The sequence below is a fragment of the Amia ocellicauda genome, chromosome 2 (assembly GCF_036373705.1).
Source record: "Amia ocellicauda isolate fAmiCal2 chromosome 2, fAmiCal2.hap1, whole genome shotgun sequence".
NCBI lineage: Eukaryota > Metazoa > Chordata > Actinopteri > Amiiformes > Amiidae > Amia > Amia ocellicauda.
Genome location: NC_089851.1, coordinates 34657228 through 34676709, shown reverse-complemented (window position 1 = coordinate 34676709; position 19482 = coordinate 34657228). Strand labels below are relative to the sequence as shown.

Sequence of the window (19482 nt, the reverse complement as noted above, 5' to 3'; positions counted from 1 at the left end):
GAACCCCCAATTTAAAGAACCTAAATCAAAGGGAGAACTAAGAGGTAGTCTATGTAAACCGGACATATTTTGGGAATTGACAACCTCTCAGCGGGTCCTAGCGCCTGTAGATAATCGCTAGGTGGTGTAGTTGTGCTTGTATAATAGTTTTACGTCCGAGTGGAGTAACTTCCACTCTGTGACATAACCATGAAATGAAAACTATTGAACAGAAACATGATATGGTGGTAAATACCTATAGGCAGTTGTCCCACAAAGAAATTGGAAGGTCATACATCATATGGTGTGGTACCTATATTAGATTAAGTGACAATTATTAGACAATACTCAAACAAATACGCTTATGAGACACACAAACTTGATGCATGAAGTAATGCTATGACCTTTATTCAGATTTGTAAATGTACATTTTTAAAAAAAGATTTACAATAATAAATGATCTTTTACAAACTTGATCTAATCCAATTACATCCTACCACACTGAACATACAGTTGCTCTTGAGATAGACACATGCTCTGATTACAGACAATCCCACAACTTGCAGGTACTTCCAGTACAGACCACATGCTCTGAAACTCAGCCATCATCCCAGGCTTGTAAGGGGTTTCAATCATAGGAACTCAGACACAAGGAGGTGTTGAAATATATAAGAACATCTCAAATATTGAGTTTAATGATTGCTTGCTACTGATAGCAGTGTTCAGAGCTTTTCACACCCAATCTGATAAGTATGCAGTGTCCTTTTCCAGGAAACTAAATCAGAGAAAAAAACTGAAAAGAAAAATAAATAAAGTCTTTTACCACCATATTAAGTTTACTAATAGCACAAATTAGTTGTTTCTATACAGCTGTTAGGTGTTCATTTTAGGGATTCAGCTTAGTCCCCTTTAAGAGCCCAATATTGATACATTTCTTTAATTTTATTAATAGTACTTTTAAACCTTTACTTTACGAATCTCACAAGGAAATGTATTTACTTGTAAATATTTCTGTTATGTGGACATTTTAGGTATTCAACTAAAGACAAATGTCACTTTAAATAAAATCACTTCTTACTAAGCTGTGGCTAGAAAACCATTTGCAACTCTTGCATTTGTCAACTAAAAAAGCATACCACATGCTCTTGATATCAGCTACATGTGTTTGTAACTAGGTTTCATTCAGGCTTTACGTCACAAGCTTTAAGTTGTTTATGTACAAAGGTAAATTGCTTATGATAGCCTAGTATACTACTATATACCAATGCTTTAGTCTCCTTGAGGCAAAATAATTTTGTATAACAAACAATGATGAGTGCCATATTCTGAGTAATGTACTGAAACTAGTGCTAATCAAGCTCTGTGAAACCAACCCATAGAAAACAGCATTGAATCTGGTATAATCGCAAAGCACAGCCATAAACTGTCAACATAATCAACCTGAGGTAGAAATATGAATGTCGAATTATTTTGACAACTAATCTCTTACATTTCATAAAGAAAATTATTTAATTCTCAGCACATTTTAGGTGTATACTTCACATATTCAACTTAGTCAACTGTAATTACAGAAATTAGAAGTTAATTTATTTAGCACAATCACAGAAAACCATGCATTTTAAAACAGTTAATACATAGCCAGTTTAGGCCTTTATCTTAGTTATTTGTAATACCAGAGTGGTACAAGTAATTCATTCAGTTTGTTTGTTTCCCCTTTTGTTTATTGCTCTCATAAAATAACATTCTCATGCAGTGCAAGGCAGCAATGAGGGGCAGAGAGACTCAATGGAAAAGATTTGAAAGACATAACAGTAACAGATTTAACACTTTATGAACTACTCTTTTTTATTTTTTATAGAATACATAATGTAAAAGATCAAACCACTGGACAGAAACACTCACCAAGAGTTTTCATGTTTCTGCTCTTGTGTAACCTACAAACTGTTGAAAGTTTGTGGTCTACAGCAGTGGATCCCCACCCTGGGGTCGTGACAAAGTAAGGGTGATTTTTGTTTAATTTATTATTATATATTATTTATTGGATCGACCACAGAACACCACAAGAGACCCAGGTAAGTTAATGATATTTATTACAGCTATCAGAATTAAAAGCAGGGCATGAAGTCTGCAGTTATAGAAATCTGTGTGCAAAAAGGCAATATATTAAACCTGGTTAAAATCGCTTTAATTAAAAGGGGCTATAAAATAAGTTAAGAAATAGGTATTCATAACAATCTCAATGTTTTTCACATGCAGGAGAAACCAGATAAACTATCACAGTAAGTATTGATCTAATTACTAATGCGTTGCTTATCAAATGTTAATCTTATTTGTTTCCCCTTTGCAGGTTTCCAGCCACCCTGCCAAGTTCACGGAAAACAGCCCAGAACAGGGAGTCAAAGTGAACAAAGTCTCGGTAAAGCGAAAGCGAAAGAAAAAAGAGAGGCATAACGGCAAGAAATAGAAGAACTTCAATTCAAGCAAACAGTGAATGACTGAATAGAATGTGCACAGAATATCTCGGAAATGTAAGGGAACTCATTACAGGTCAGTTATGTTATCTGTCCAATGTTGGTGTTATATAACGTTGTGACAACGTACATTTTGTGGCAACACTGTGTTTTATCAGAGTTGTTATATTTGAAAAACGGTTAATTCAAGGTAACGTACCGCGGTAAAGTGATCTTGACGTTTGATACTAGTTTGATTGTCGACTCGCGCTACCCGACATGAAAGGAAAGAGCTGCATCTCCCCAACCACAGCAGCTAGTGTCTTCAAACCAACTTTCACATGAAGAGGACCAATTGTGAATTCTTTCACAGCCTTTGTTTTACTTGTGACTCATAAGAATAATTTGTGAAAATCAATAGCATACCGCATATGTGCACCTAGCCATGCGTAAAATGGCTGTATCTCCCCAACCATAAGAGCTAGCATGTTCAAATCAACTGCAATGCAAAGAAGACCAATTGTGAATTCTTGTGAATCATAAGAATAATTTGAGAAAATCAATAACACTCCGCACATAGCCTATCTGGCATGCGTAAAATGGCTGTATCTCCCCAAACATAATAGGTAGCGTCTTCAAACCAACTTTCACAGGAAGAAGACAAATTGTGAATTCTATCACAACCTTTGTTTTACTTGTGAATCATCAGAATAATTTGTGAAAATCAATAACATCACATATATGCAACCAAACTCCCAGAATCATTGAAAAAATATGTATCTCCCTAACCACAGCAAATATAATATAAAATATACTATTATTACTATTACTATTATTTAAAAAAGACCAATTGTGAATTGTTTCACAGTCTCTATTTTACCTGTGAATACTAAGAATAATTTGTGACATGCCTGAAATTACTTGATATCCCTAACCACCACTAGCAACAGTGTATCATCTGGTGCTCCCACAGACACTAGCATTTTAAAAATAACTTTATGTGAAGAAGGCCAGTTGTTAATTGTTTCAGAATGTTTTGTAACTGTGAATAGTGTGTATTTACTAAAATCAATAATACAAACACAAATCATAAGAGAGACACATTGTGAAGATTCAGTCTGTTTTATGTATGCCTAGTAATATGTTGTGAAAATAAATAACATCTCTCGGACCCCGTTCACACTAACTCATATGTGAACGGGGTCATAGATTTAGGCCGGACCTGGGCCTATGGAATGCCGTTTGAGTCAATATTAAATAAATAAATAAATAAATAAATAAATATGGCAATGAAATAAATAAATACATAAATGAGACAATACATATATAAATATACGTAACCACGTGTTAATCCCTATTGTAACCAAGGTGAATTGTGCGTAATGTTAAATGCGGTGAATGTGGGGTTAGCTTAATGTGGTTTACTCTACTAACCATTTGGATCAAAATTTTTCTTATGACGACCCACACCTACCAGTCCTGTACAAAAGAGCAGGCACTTAACTGAACACAATCAATATCAAATGCACGTTAAATACGCAGTAGGAAGTGCGCAGAACCTCGCAAAATCTGGTTTAAGTTTCAAACATATCAGCAGTTCATGCCCAAGCTTTATATTTGATATAACTTCGCAATACCATTCACATCACCTGTGGTGTTTTTTCTGACATCTGCAACATCAAAATCTGGTCAAACATTGATGAAAGGCCTATGAGTAAAATTGCTTAACGTGTCTCAGTTCATAAGCTACATGAAAGTGGCTTTGGAATTTTCTCTCACACAGTTATCTACTTATATATGTGTGTTTATGGGTTTTTTGTATTACAAATCATTTTAAAATTTAAATGTATTTCATTGATAAAAGTACCAAAATAAATAAAAAGTGAACTGACTGGCTGCTGTCTCACAGCGCAGCTCCGGCCCGACTGAGGTCGCAGGGCTACATACTGGTGAGAATGTTAGTATAGGATGCTGTCCTGCAAATGTGTAGATATGTCAGTTTTTATGGAAAGAGATACCGATTTTTCCAAACCATATCTGTTGTGTCAATGCATTTTAAAAACAAATAATTGTCTAAGCCATCGGTACATATTTCCAATGTGTTAGCCATGCTGCTACATTTAGTTTGTTTCTCCACATTAAACAAATGTGAATAACAGTTTCATACAAAACATATCATCTGCAGGGAAATGGGCAGAAAGATTATTTATTTAAAAAGCCTTTAATTAAGTTAATCATATTTGAAAACTCGTGTCTGGTGTTTAAATTTGGATGTGTGCAGGCCGACTTTATGTTTTCAGTATTCAAATGTATATTCTTAAAAGTAATCTTTGGAAATGTATAATGTGCCTCCAATAAACTAATGTAACATTATTGTTTTGCTGCTGTACAATTATGACGATCTATATAATGTTATATGTAGACAGGCTTTCTGTGCTTGTTACTAAATTTTGAGTTTTATAAATAGCCAGTCATTACAATGTAATGATTTATGTCATTCATTAATACTGACCAATAATTACCTCGGGAGACTGATTGCCCTACATGTTAGATAATGGAATTCAAATTGTATTGTCTGTTTTCCATCACACATTTTAACATATATTTTAGGTGACGACCATGTGCAAAGCATCAGGGGTTAGAGAGTTTGGATTGCAAGCAAGGTGTGTGTGTGTGTTGTTTAGTTATACCACAGTGAAGACTGTTTCCATCCTGCGTGTAGTTTGTTTTGTTCACTTTTGTTTTGGCCTTCATGCCAGTTTACTTTGTGTTTCTTCAATAAAAGTGTTGTTTTTGTTACCTGTGGTTCTGTCTTTGAGCCTCAATTCCCGGCCACCCCATCACACACACTTTTGTGGGGCTTCTTCTATTAATTCAGCATTGAATACTTTTTCAACAGTAGTTGGTACATCCGTTAACCTTGTATGTATTATAGAGGTGAACTCAGTAGGATCATTCTCACCATTAAGCTCAAGGTGATGAATCTTCTTGTTTAAAAAGTCTTAACCTTAAATCAGACCAAATCAGAATAACAGGAAGAAAGTAACCAAACAACTTCTCCAAAAGTCATGGACTATAATATGCATTAGGTAATGAAGATGTAAAGTGTCAGCAGTTGCCTTTGTTTTTTGTGTATTCTTCTTCCCAGTACTGTGGAGAAATGTATTTAATTTCGACTTCTATTTCATATTACAATAATTTCCTTATTTTACAGTCAAAAAGTCAGTTTTTACCATTTTGCCCGGGCACCACTAGATGCCCAGCAACAATTGCAATGACATAAATCTGATGCATCTAACCCCTTGGGCTATTCAATTTGGGTCTGCATTTCATCCCCCATTGTCTGAGTTACAATCCTTATTTTTTTCTGGAATTGCACAAATACAACAGCCAGCAGTGAAAACGTGTATTTTCCCCTATATTTATATATTACATATATTATGGAATAAAAATATAACTAAGTAGATATGTACAGAGCACCGCAAATTATGGTTAAAAAGCAACTTAATCCTTATACTTTTATTTGAATGCGCGTTCGCCGTCGTTCATCCCTCTTCGACTCCCAAAGCGCAGGTCGCGTTGTGTTGCCAGCAGCTGCTGCTCACGTCACACAGGGATCCCGCCCCGCGCCTGCGCAGTGCCTCCACACCGCCACTCCCGGAGCCAAGAGAATCAGCCCAAATCAAATCACATCGCATCCCCGGCCCCACGCATACATTATGAAGATAACTGAAGACAACGTCATTAGATGGATGTTATCAATGGAGTAGTATATACTATGTATTGTGGACTGATCAAGTGTATGTGTAAAGACTTTGACATTAACGTTTTAGCTATTTTAACTGCTGATAAACTTTGCTATCCACCTGTCTCCTGTCGTATCGATGTTCTGGTGGAAAATATGCCACTTATGCTCCGTTTCTCCCATCTCTCTGTATATCATATTGCTACACCAGATTGCATGAGTGTTTAATGTCAGTCATGTTTAATTGTGTTTACTGGCCCTCGCGTCTTAGGCGTTTACCTGTATTATAAGTGTTTTTGCCACCAGAGCACTTATCCGCCCGAGTATTTCACAAAAGCTTTCAATACGGGCCAACATAGTATCCGCCGATAAACTCTGTTGATCAGTTTGATGTGCTAAGAACAGCAGGGCGTATTTATATATGTATTGTCTCATTTATGTATTTATTTATTTCATTGCCATATTTATTTATTTATTTATTTATTTAATATTGACTCAAACGGCATTCCATAGGCCCAGGTCCGGCCTAAATCTATGACCCCGTTCACATATGAGTTAGTGTGAACGGGGTCCGAGAGATGTTATTTATTTTCACAACATATTACTAGGCATACATAAAACAGACTGAATCTTCACAATGTGTCTCTCTTATGATTTGTGTTTGTATTATTGATTTTAGTAAATACACACTATTCACAGTTACAAAACATTCTGAAACAATTAACAACTGGCCTTCTTCACATAAAGTTATTTTTAAAATGCTAGTGTCTGTGGGAGCACCAGATGATACACTGTTGCTAGTGGTGGTTAGGGATATCAAGTAATTTCAGGCATGTCACAAATTATTCTTAGTATTCACAGGTAAAATAGAGACTGTGAAACAATTCACAATTGGTCTTTTTTAAATAATAGTAATAGTAATAATAGTATATTTTATATTATATTTGCTGTGGTTAGGGAGATACATATTTTTTCAATGATTCTGGGAGTTTGGTTGCATATATGTGATGTTATTGATTTTCACAAATTATTCTGATGATTCACAAGTAAAACAAAGGTTGTGATAGAATTCACAATTTGTCTTCTTCCTGTGAAAGTTGGTTTGAAGACGCTACCTATTATGTTTGGGGAGATACAGCCATTTTACGCATGCCAGATAGGCTATGTGCGGAGTGTTATTGATTTTCTCAAATTATTCTTATGATTCACAAGAATTCACAATTGGTCTTCTTTGCATTGCAGTTGATTTGAACATGCTAGCTCTTATGGTTGGGGAGATACAGCCATTTTACGCATGGCTAGGTGCACATATGCGGTATGCTATTGATTTTCACAAATTATTCTTATGAGTCACAAGTAAAACAAAGGCTGTGAAAGAATTCACAATTGGTCCTCTTCATGTGAAAGTTGGTTTGAAGACACTAGCTGCTGTGGTTGGGGAGATGCAGCTCTTTCCTTTCATGTCGGGTAGCGCGAGTCGACAATCAAACTAGTATCAAACGTCAAGATCACTTTACCGCGGTACGTTAAGTAAAAGGGATCGGAACCGCAGTAACTTCATTCCGAAATACAAAACTCATTACAGCAACGATATATATGTCTGTATACGTGTCTTTCTGTGTAAATATATAATGTGTTGAAGACATCTAAAGTATTAACGTTTTAGATAGGCTACATCAGTTCAATAAAGTACTTCTAAAAGATAATGCACACCAGTGCCACATCTGAATAATTTTTATTTTTGTTCAATTAGAACTATGTTATTGATTCATTTTTATATTTATTTAACTTATCATTGATGTATGTATGTCTCTGCGAGGAGAAACTAGGGAGGAAACCGTATGCAAAAACAAAAAACAACAAACAATGATGAGCCTATTTATATCGAACTGTCTTTCTTTGTCAACACAGAAAAGTACAGTTTTTTATTGTGTTTTCTGTTTGATGGTTTTTATTTGAATTTACCAATATGGAAAACATATCTTTGAACCACTGTATTATGAGATTAGAGTCTGTTTATTTGATCTGCGGGTATCAGCCGGATATCACAGTGACACTAGTCCCACACACACATCCTTTGACTGATCGCAGACGACGGTCAGCGGGTCGGACAGCCCTGCCCGCGGTTGTTATATAGTTCTTGAAAGCATGCTTGAGACAGTAGCAAATGTCAAATGATTATTATACTGTGTATTTTACACATTATTGTTACAATACAATATTTATTGCAATAAGAGAATACAAAATACATGGATTTAAATTTGGAGTATGCAACAAAATATAGTAACCTTTTTCACTTTTATTATATCATTATTATCATGTTGATCTGTTATTTCCTTTACGGCTGTTGTAGAATTGTCCCTGTGATTGTCAAACTTCTCAATTGCTTTTCTTCCAGTTTTTGAAACCAACAATAATGAAGGAAGGATCAACTTTACTTGCAATCTGTGACTTCTGGTCTTTAAACGCTCTACAGCAATAGAAGCACAGCACTGCCCCACGTGTAGAGCAGTAGTGAAGCCATTGATCATTTTTAAACCACCAGTCTCCTCCCTAACATCTTTACTGCTTGCCCCTGCCACAGGCTCAGATGATCACTCTGCTAAATTAGTAAAAACAAACAAAAAATAAAATAATAACTGCCAGACATAGTAGCCTTTACCTCATCAAAATGTACATATATGCCATCTTACAGTACATTAGATGCAATGATGAGAAAAATGAAGATTGCTTCTGTAACTTACTCTTCTTTTGGCAAAGAAATTGTGAATTTTAGGACCCTTTATTTTTTCATGTCATATAAAATATAATAGATTGAGAATTAGATTACGAAAATTGTTTTAGGCTACACCAGTAAAATAAATACCTACCTACCTACCTACCTACCTACCTACCTACCTACATACATACATACATACATACATACATACATACATACATACATACATACATACATACATACATACATACATAAGTCATCAGTTCACTGCCACCCCCTCCAAGAATCTAGGGAAGATGAATGTAAACTACTGGCCATTGTTTTTATAGACTGTGCTTGTCTCACGCGACTTTAGCAAGAAATAATTATTAGCTGCTGATGTTTTGAGTTGTTGTTCTTGCTAGGCTATTTGCTGCAGAAAATTAGAATAGCTACTATGTCTGCTCAAACAAAATATGTTCAGACATGTGCAGACAAGACAATAAAACATTACATGTTCATTCATTAACGTACAGCTGTGATCAAATTCTACACACAATTGTAAAAGGTAAGAGCAGCACCGAACAGAGAGACTGGCAGCCCTGACAACCTGTGAAAACAGGAAATAAGAGACAGACAGCCTGATGTAAAATCCAGGCAGGAGAATGTAAACAGAATAGTGGCATATTATAGTCTTACTTTCAGAAAATGTATACTTGAAATACTTGAAATAAAAGATAAATTAGACCTTGGATTTAAGATGAGTAAAGTAGGGAAAGGGTAGGAATTGTAAGGATACTATAGAAGCATAAAATTACAACCATTGAATAAGTGAGCTAAATTAATATTGAATAATTTAAAGGAGAATAGGAAAAATAAAAACATACTATTACAATAGGTTTTACAAACCAGAAATAAAAATAGTATGTTGAAAATTGAATTAGAGCAAATTTTAGAAATAGGAATCTGAGGAAACTGTAAAACTTTTCTGAAGGTTTCCTAGATATGGATAAATAGAAAACCAGGTGCTCCAGGAAATGAGGTCATTTAGTAGCTATAAGTTCCACAATGAAGAGTTTTGAAATCACTAGAAATCCCCAGAAATCCCTAAATACACTAAGTAGGTAAGAAATTAACTATTCATCAGTTAAATCTGGCTTCTAATGAATCTGTACCAGTGTAGACTGGATTTCAATAGGAGGAAGTTGAAACAATAAAGACCTATGAGTTGCGCAGGCAGATACAGTCTTAGTGCCCATGCATGCTCTTCATTGGGGAAATAATTGACTCGATACATTTCTTGCAAATTTGTTTTCCTGAGGAACCTGGGATTCATTATTGAAATCAATTAAAAGGCTTATTTTCTTAAGATATTTTGTTAAGTAAATATTTTAATTAATTAACTAAAATAATGGAGTGAAATATATGTATAAGTAGTCATAATACAAATCAATCAATATAACTTGAATGTTCTTGTAAGAAATTCGGAATAGGAGAAAGAACAGCTGTTAGGATGCAGAGCGATGTTAACCAAAGTTGAAGAAGGTCTGAGAAAGTTGACGAGGGTTTGAGAGTTGATAAGGCTTGAGAAACTGGAAAAGGAGAGTTTGATATGTGTGAAAGAAATGTGCTGCCACTTTCAGCACAATAGTTTCTGATGGTGATTGAATGGAATATGAGGGAAAATAAGGAAATTACTGAAGGTATAACTTCATGGTAAATAAATAAATTATTGAGATATAGTTTAAAGTCTAAAGCCAAAGTGAAACTGTATGGAAATAGTCCTTTCACAATCAGAAAAACCCTATCAATCAGATAGAGGGAGGGATCCACCCCCCCAGGAAGGGGGGGTAGGGGTGTGAAACTGTCGGTGGCCTGAACTCTTCCTGCTCGTCTGTCAGACAACACATTAAACAGAAGAAAACAAAAGTTTAAATGAGAGAGAAAGAGATAAGTCAGCTGCCTTTGTAACTAAAATGCAAGTGTACTACTACAAACCAAGCAACATTGTTGAGAGAGAGAGAGCTGTGTATGCAAACAAATAATTATGGAAATAGATTACATAGGAAACACGAATTGTCATTTTCAGGAAAACTGGAGAAAGTATTTTCTTCTAAGTGCAACTGAAGGATACAGAGTCTGATGGGACTATGGGCATTTAATTAACTATCCTTTCCATAGTTTAATAGATACTACACTGGATTTAAATAATTGTGCTGTTTGGTTGTATTACTGAAATGTGAAATGATATGTAATGTTTGAATGTAACTGTAAGTGAGTACACATTAAATAATAGTGTATGGTGTATTGTAATATTGTATATGGGAATTGTGTAAAAAACTAGTTCTATAATTGTATGTGGTAACAAAGCCAATGCTTTGTAATGAACAAATTATACATATTTGCTCTATATGGCTCAGGAGATCGTCGGAGCGAACTGGGAGTGGAATGTGCAGTAATTTTTTTTCCCACAAAGATAAAATATTGGGGGGACAAAATCGCTTACTTTCAACATTGGATGGGACACGTCCCCCTGTCTTAGTGATCATGCACTGCACTGTAAACAGCAGCTGAGTGAGACTGAGGCTGTTTTTTGCCACATCTGAAAACATCCTATCTTCTGCAAAATAATTGTACATCGCAAAATTTTAATAATATGCAAATGTGGGTGTTATGTTTTTCTCATTAATATATTAACTTTATTTTCTTGGAGGCTAGTCTTGATCTAGAGATAGATATATCTAGAGATAGAGATAGATATAGTAACAGTTTTGGTACTGCTATACCCTTGTGGTTCCAAACAAGGAGGCAGATCCTAATACTATTTATTCATTTGATAAAGTATTTTACATTTTCAAAATTAAAACATACATAGGTTTTAATACTTATGATTAAAATCTTTTTAAAATACAATTCTAAAATAATTTCTAAAACTTTTTAAATCCTTAAAAGCTTAAACAAAACAGGTGAATTCAAAGTGCATTAATAACAAAACAATCTGTGTTAAATATAGCAAACTGCCAAAATAGCTATAATGAAAACAAAACATCTGATGTGTTGTTTTAAAACAGTAGATGCATTAGACAAATGAAGAACAAAACATATTTCTAAAAAAAAACAGTCTAATACATCTTTTCTGATATTTAAAATGGCCAACACAACAGACAAACCATAAACATAAAAAGGAACAACTCAAAACCTTGTGCTTTAAAAACAATTAAAACAAAGACAATGATCAGTCTTCATTTTCAAAATTGCTTCTTGACAGTATTCTCCTCTCTGTCCACCACTTTACTCTTTTTATTGCTAACCTTCACCCAACTCCCCAATTCCAACTGTTCCCCCTTTCTTTTCGGCAATTCCTTTGGCATGGGGGGAAGTTCTGGAGCCAGGGTATATATCTGTTCTTCTTCTACATCTCCCTCCGCCTCCCGTGCCGGGCCTCCCTCCTGTTCCGGCTCAGAGTCTGGAATTGCTAGTTAGTGAAAAGGGAGACCCGACTCTATTCGCATACGACTGGGGTCAGTTCTTATAAATGTGGCCCTCACAGATGCAGAGGTTGCAGACACCAATATGTGGTAGAGTGCTGTTTATTTCAACACCTGCACAATCCGCCTTTACAAAGGCAGCTCTAGCAGTGGAAAATAACTGGTCATACTGGAATTGGAAATGGCCCAGACGGGAACACTCGGTGGCGGGGACAGAACATTAGACAGGAGGACACACACAATGGGGGAACACAGGGGAACAAAAAGTAACACACAAATAAACATTCCCCAAACCCCAAACACCCCATTCTGTCCTCTTTAATGTCCAGCGGGCTGCTTCCCAGCAGTCCTTGCACACGGCATGCATACTAATGAGCCTGGGCAGCTCCAGCTTGCCATATCCCTTACAATATATATAATAAACAGTGTAAGTTTCCAATTCGTTGAAGTATGAGAAAAAAATTATGAGTTGTGTCTTAATATTAACAATGACTGGCTGAGGACTGTACCTTTGTAAAAATCCTTCATTCATTTGTTTTCAACACTGCTGCATAATAAAATATGTCTTAAGAGTAGTATAAATGGAAATCAATCTAAATTTAAAGTCTTTTATATTTAACTTTTCTTAAAATATCCCTCTTCTGATGTTGCAATATAAAAGCATTTTTTTTACAACTTTATCATATACCAAAATGAAGAAACTTGAAGTGAAAAATAGACCTCACTTATTTGCATTAAGAGACATTCTTCAAGGAGAAGAAATTACTTATGACATGGCTTACATTGGCAGCACAATTTAAACAAAGGAAATGTATGTCACCTTTATCACATTTCAAACAGCACTCATTTTTAATTATTCAAGTTGCAAAGTTTTCTCTACAGAATGTTTCAGATTGTTACTAATTCAGTAAATATCTTTTCAAATAGACCCCTGGTGTGTTCTGATGTTTATGTGAATCAGTGCTCTGTTGTGAAGATACTGATAGGTTGCGAATGCAACCACGGTTATCTGAGAAAGGAAGCATTGCCCAAGGTGGAGGAGTTTCAGAGCACATCTGCTGGAACGCATTGAAGACATTTGCTGGGAGCTCGACTCTTTTTGCCGGGAGCTTGAACTCCTGCGTGACCTTGCAACACTTGGGCAGTGTTTCTTTTCTCAGATAACGGTGGTTGCATTCACAACCTATTGTTATCTTTCAAGTCGGAAACACTGCCCAAGGGGGAGGGGTTACAGTATAACCAAACTGTTGCAAGGGAGGAGTCAATGAGCTGGTAAGAGAGCCTGCCCTGAGGTGTACCTTACAAACTCAAGATAGAAGCCACAGGGGAGCCTTGGGGCCACATCCTGGTTGCCCAGACGCAAAGACTGCAGTCATGCTATACTGGGAAAAATAAAGAATGGTGTATCCACGGGGCAACAAGAATCCTTGTGCCTTCTGCAAAGCCTAGTAACAGCGGATTCCTGGTTCCTGGGATTCGGCATAGCTCTACCGCGGCGGGCCTGGGGGGCAGCGCTGCACCATGGGGGCTGGTCGTCTAGGCCCTGCATGTTGTCTGCGGGCCTGACCCAGAGTCGCTCCTGTAGGGAGCGCGCCAGCATGTCCTTCATGGATGGTCCGAATGTGAACCCAGGAGAGATTGGACAGGTTGACAGTGTGCTGCCACAATGGCTGCCAGGGAACAGCCATTTGCCTGCACACCATGGTGTAATACCATGACCAATAAGTCTGCCGCCACAGCCAACTCCCCAGTAGGCTGTAGGGCTCCCAATGTCATGGGCCTTGCATCCGGGGTCTCCTCCAGCTGTGCAATATAGAAAGCCAGCAAGGACTCAGTATTGCGGAAGCGGGCCGTCTGGGCTCCAGCCTCATATGCTTGGCAGAGCATCGCCTCAGTGACCCAGCACTGCCTGCTCCAAGAACAAGCAGGAACTAAAGACAGCTGCAGTGCAGGCCTGGCAGAGCATCACCAGGGAAGAAACAGTAATTGACTGCAGAGGATTTGCAACCAAGTATTGAAACTCACAATTTAATTCATGATTATGTTAGTTTATCCAATTACTTTTGAGCCCCTAACATTGGGGGGACCACATATAAAAATGGGTGTCATTCGTACACTGTTCACCCAATTTGGATGTAACTACCCTCAAATTAAACCTTAAAACACGTCTTGATTGTTTATTTTCAAATCCATTGTGGTGGTGTACAGAGCCAAAATGATGACAATTGTGTCACTGTCCACATATTTATGGACCTAACTGTATATATACATATATAGTGTTTAGTGTTCTGTTGATAAATGTAATGTGTGTGTGTATACAGTATGTGTGTGTATATATATATAGATAGATAGATAGATGTAATGAACTATGGTATATTGTTAAATGATATATTTTATGTCTACATTTGAGCATTCATAAATTTAACAAATATAGCTACAAGCAGCAATGTAGGGGGCCAAGCACATGTGTTGGGATATGGCATATTTAACAGACTTTAGGGTTTCAGCCATGATAAGACTCAAATGCAGGTTTCACGCACCACAGTGCAGTGATCCAAATGCAATGCTAAATGGCCCAGCCTTCATAGTATGCCTTCAGAACTGCTACAATATGATAATGTTAATACATGAATATTGAAACTTATAAAGTTATAAGCAGTCAAACATATCTGTAGGGATATATCATGTTTAACATACTTTTGGATTCTGGCCATGGCAGGACAGGATGGCAGGATCCCAGGTGTCCTATGCCATAGTGCAGTGACCTTAATGTCTCTCAACTGAGTCAATATGTCACCAAATGATCCTATGCCATTGAGAAGGGAGTAATTAGATCATATCTTCATTGTTTGTAATATGAGTCACCATTTATAATGAGTGTGATATGTTATTCATATATATTACAAGATATTTTTGTACCCTGCAATATACAACATTAACTCAAGTATTTTTTATTCTTACAATGAATATATAGACAATAAAAAATTAACTATTTCAATATTTGTAAAAATTACTATTAGATAAATTTGTATTGGTAGTACAGCGCCCGTTCTTTTTCAGGTCCACATGAATGTATAACATGTATCGCTTCATAAATGTACTCTATTATAATTGCAAGCCTTAATATCAAGCTCCCCAGTGGCACAGTAGGTAAAGATACAAAATGCAAGACAAAGAGATGTTCTCATATCTTGTGTATGTCATACCTGCATGTGTATGAATTTGTGTGATTGAATCCCCCTGCAAGCTGGGTATGATGGTTGAGTTTCAGAGTATATAGTCTGTACTGGGGTTCCCTGCAAGCTAGGGATTATGGTTAAGTTTCAGAGTATATCAGTACTAGAAGTCCTTGTGAACTTGGCATGATGGTTGAGTTTCAGACTATGTGGTCTGTACTGGAAGTCCTTGCAACTGGTGGCATTGTCTGTGATTGATAGATGTGCTCTGTAGAGCAGCTGTACATTCAGTGTGGTATGTAATTGGATTAGATAAAGTTTGTGAAAGTACAGACAAATTTAATTTTATAAATCTTTTTTTATGAATTTACATTTACAAATCTGAATATAGGTCATAATATTAAGTGTGATACACCAAGTATCACATCTGTCCTATTTGCTGTTTTGGAGAAGATGAATATTGCCTAATAATGGTCATTAATCCAATATTGGCACCAAATTATATGACGTATGACCTCCACATTTCCTGAGGGACAATGTCATATAGATCAAGCATACCAAGTTTAGCAAGATTCTGTCCAGTAGTTTTAATTTTATGGCCATTTGAAATATATGGCATAATAATAATAATAATAATAATAATAATAATAATAATAATAATAATAATAATAATAATAATAATCCAAACAATTACAAAAGGTGGTCTTGTTGGCTTCGTAAGAAAAAAAAAAAAATATATATATATATATATATATATAATTGTGTACATATCGCTGTGTCTCTCTCAGAAAAGTGGTGTACTTGTCTTTAGTGATCAATATAACATATCGATATATACATGTCATGATAAATAATATATTGTTTAACAAATTTAACAAAAATAAATACAAGCCATGTAAATACACACAAGCATTACCCCTAACTAAACTACAAACACTAAAACAGTTCAGCCTATAAAAACTACAACCAACATGGTGGAGGCCTGTTGTCAAGATGGCGATGAATCCTGCCAAGATGGCGGAACATCCTGGTAACTATAAAAACTACAACAAACAAGGCGCTTGGGAAGGCGGGACTTACCATTCAGAGGACACCTGTCACTTTGGCATTAGATGTCCTGATGACTACTGACTAAGTCGAACCATCTGGAAGAGCATATTGTTATTATTATTATTATTATTATTATTATTATTATTATTATTATTATTATTAACTTCTTGCTCTGAACAGGCAGTGCTGCTCTGTTGCTGTGTTGTTGTTGTGTTTTGCTGCAGCAAGTGGAAAAATCAGGTAAGGTGTTTTTAGTAGTGGAGTTGTTTATATTGCTGCCAAGAGCTCCATCCCCTCCATCTATCCTCCATTCACTGTCTCTCTCTCCCTTGTTTCCCTGCAGCTCTGGAGAACAGTGATGACACAGAGAAGTGTGACGCTGTCTTTTCCTCTCAGTAAACTGACACTCTGATCCGCACTCTCGGAGGCTGAGGAGCAAATCCAGGCTTAAAAAAACCTCGCACTTCCTGATAGAACTGTATACATCACTGAAACATAAACCACACACAATTCACTGCCAGTAACAACATACCACAGGTACACAAAACGGGTTCATGTGGCCAGAGTCTGTAGGCAGTTCCTGGATGACGAAGACATTGATGCCATTGACTGGCCCTCACATTCCCCAGACCTCAATCCAATTGAGAACCTTTGGGACGTTATGTATCGGTGCATCCGACGCCGCCAAGTAGCACCACAGACTGTCCAGGAGCTCACTGATGCCCTGATCCAGGTCTGGCAGGAGATCCCCCAGGAAGCTGTCTCATCAGGAGCATGCCCAGACGTTGTCGGGAGTGCATACAGGCACATGGGGGCCACACACACTACTGAGTCACATTATGAGTTGGAACAGCCTGTGATTTCAATAGTTTACTTTGATTTTCGGTGTGAGTTTGAATCCAGCCCTCAATCGGTTGGTGATTTTGGTTTCCATTGACCATTGTTACATAATTTTGTTCTCAACGAATGACACAATGTACAGTAAAGATTTTGATCTTTAATACATTTCATTCATCAAGATACGATGTGTGATGTAAGTGTTCCCTTATTTTTTTTTGCAGTATATATATATATATATATACTGCAAAAAAATATTATATTATATGCATTCTGTATCTTCAATGCAGAAAACTTGAAACTTTCAAATATATATATATATATATACTGCAAAAAAATATTATATTATATGCATTCTGTATCTTCAATGCAGAAAACTTGAAACTTTCAAATGTCCATAAAACGCTTATACATGAATGAAAACTCACGAAACTCAAAAGTATTGTAGAAACCACTTATAACTACAAATGCCATAAAAACTTCACATGCTGGTGTCATGGTGTTGCTAAATATTGTGATAGGAATCTAAATTGTATGCAACAAATGCAACAAAAATCTTCTTCTCCAAAACCTAATGGCACATGCATATGCCACTTCACACACATGCATACCTTATGCCCCACTATTATGCTTGTTCATCAGAAGTTCCCCGGGCGCACGCTTTGTCCGCCATGTAGCATTCTCTGATTCCAACTTTGGTGCCTTGTAATCCATGCCACTTATACCCACTGTGCCACAAATAGGTATGCATGACACTAATACAGAGTACTACCAAAGTTGTTAAAAGCGAGTTGCCCCAGTGAAAAACATGGGTGCTGTGGGCCAATGAAAAAAACGTATGTGTCGCTTCAGACAAGTATCACATTACATCTACACTAGAATACTGTACACAGATGAAACTCAACACCTGTGTTTATATCTGTGCATTGAACATAAAACCTGATAATTAAGATTGTGAGGTACACGGTTAAGCCGCAATGTTGGATTTAGCATGTGTCCGCATGCAAAAATGACAACAGCTAGTACTCCGGAACCCTAAAGCCCAGTGCCCTGAAACTTTGCATGTATTACATAGACACTGCTATCTATCACGTCTGCAAGAGACAAGTGACTGTGTTCAACAACATGGCAGCCACAAGAAAATGATTGTGCACGAATGCAAAATACACATATTTATAGAAGCATGAAATTGACCCCAGAAAAACCTATCAGCAAAATTCTGAAACTCAGCATATTGTGTTACAATATGTCACTTATGACAGCAAATTTATTCAGAACTATACCCTAATGAACTTAAATTGTCAGTGATTAAACTAGTAGAAAGATCTGTCAAAGTTGATGACGCCAAGTTGATAGTACACAAAATCTTGCTGCTGTACACCAACCAAAATGAAAGCTTCTCATGTCAGTCAAGTCATGAAATTCCTTATGTAGACCTCTACCTCCATCATGAGGCCAAACTTGAGACTTTCAGTCAACATTTTAAATGATGCAATAATGAAAACATCACATATATGCTAGAATTAAGAGAAAAATACAATGGTACCTTACAAAATTGATGCATGCAATCAAGAAATTAATATTATGCTTCACTGACATTGAAATACACACTTCAAGTGACAAAAGATTGATAACCACAAATGTATACTACATTGGATTGAAATTGAAAATTACACATTTAATAACACATGCATTTAAATTACAAATGCCTGCTAAAATCTGAAACCTACTGATACAACATGGAAGCCTTAAAAGTTGCATGCAACTTCTAGTTATTATCATTATTATTATTTATTTTTTCCTTCCGTCAACATTTCTAATGCCCCTAAAACGGCTCATACATGCATTAAAACTCATGAAAGTAGATAGTAGGGTTTTTTGGGCGCGGCCTATTTTGTTATGACGTATGCCCTAAGCTTATTAATATTCCTACGTCATAATTGGGGGGCGTGGTTTTAGGTAGAGTTATTTCCTTAATTATTCCTACGTCATATCCGTCAGAAAGTGTACACCCATAAAACCCTGAACAACAAGGCCGCCCATAACCCGTTGTTCTTGT

The 19482-nt window shown here is 36.4% G+C and overlaps 1 long non-coding RNA gene across 1 annotated transcript; it reads left to right on the top strand.

Annotated features, from left to right (window-relative positions):
* The first annotated feature begins 1977 nt into the window (after positions 1-1977).
* LOC136712715 (uncharacterized) lies at positions 1978-17634 on the top strand. Its single transcript, XR_010804874.1, has 3 exons — positions 1978-2051; positions 2327-2526; positions 16930-17634. It is a non-coding gene; the product is annotated as an uncharacterized LOC136712715 (long non-coding RNA).
* Positions 17635-19482: the final 1848 nt, after the last annotated feature.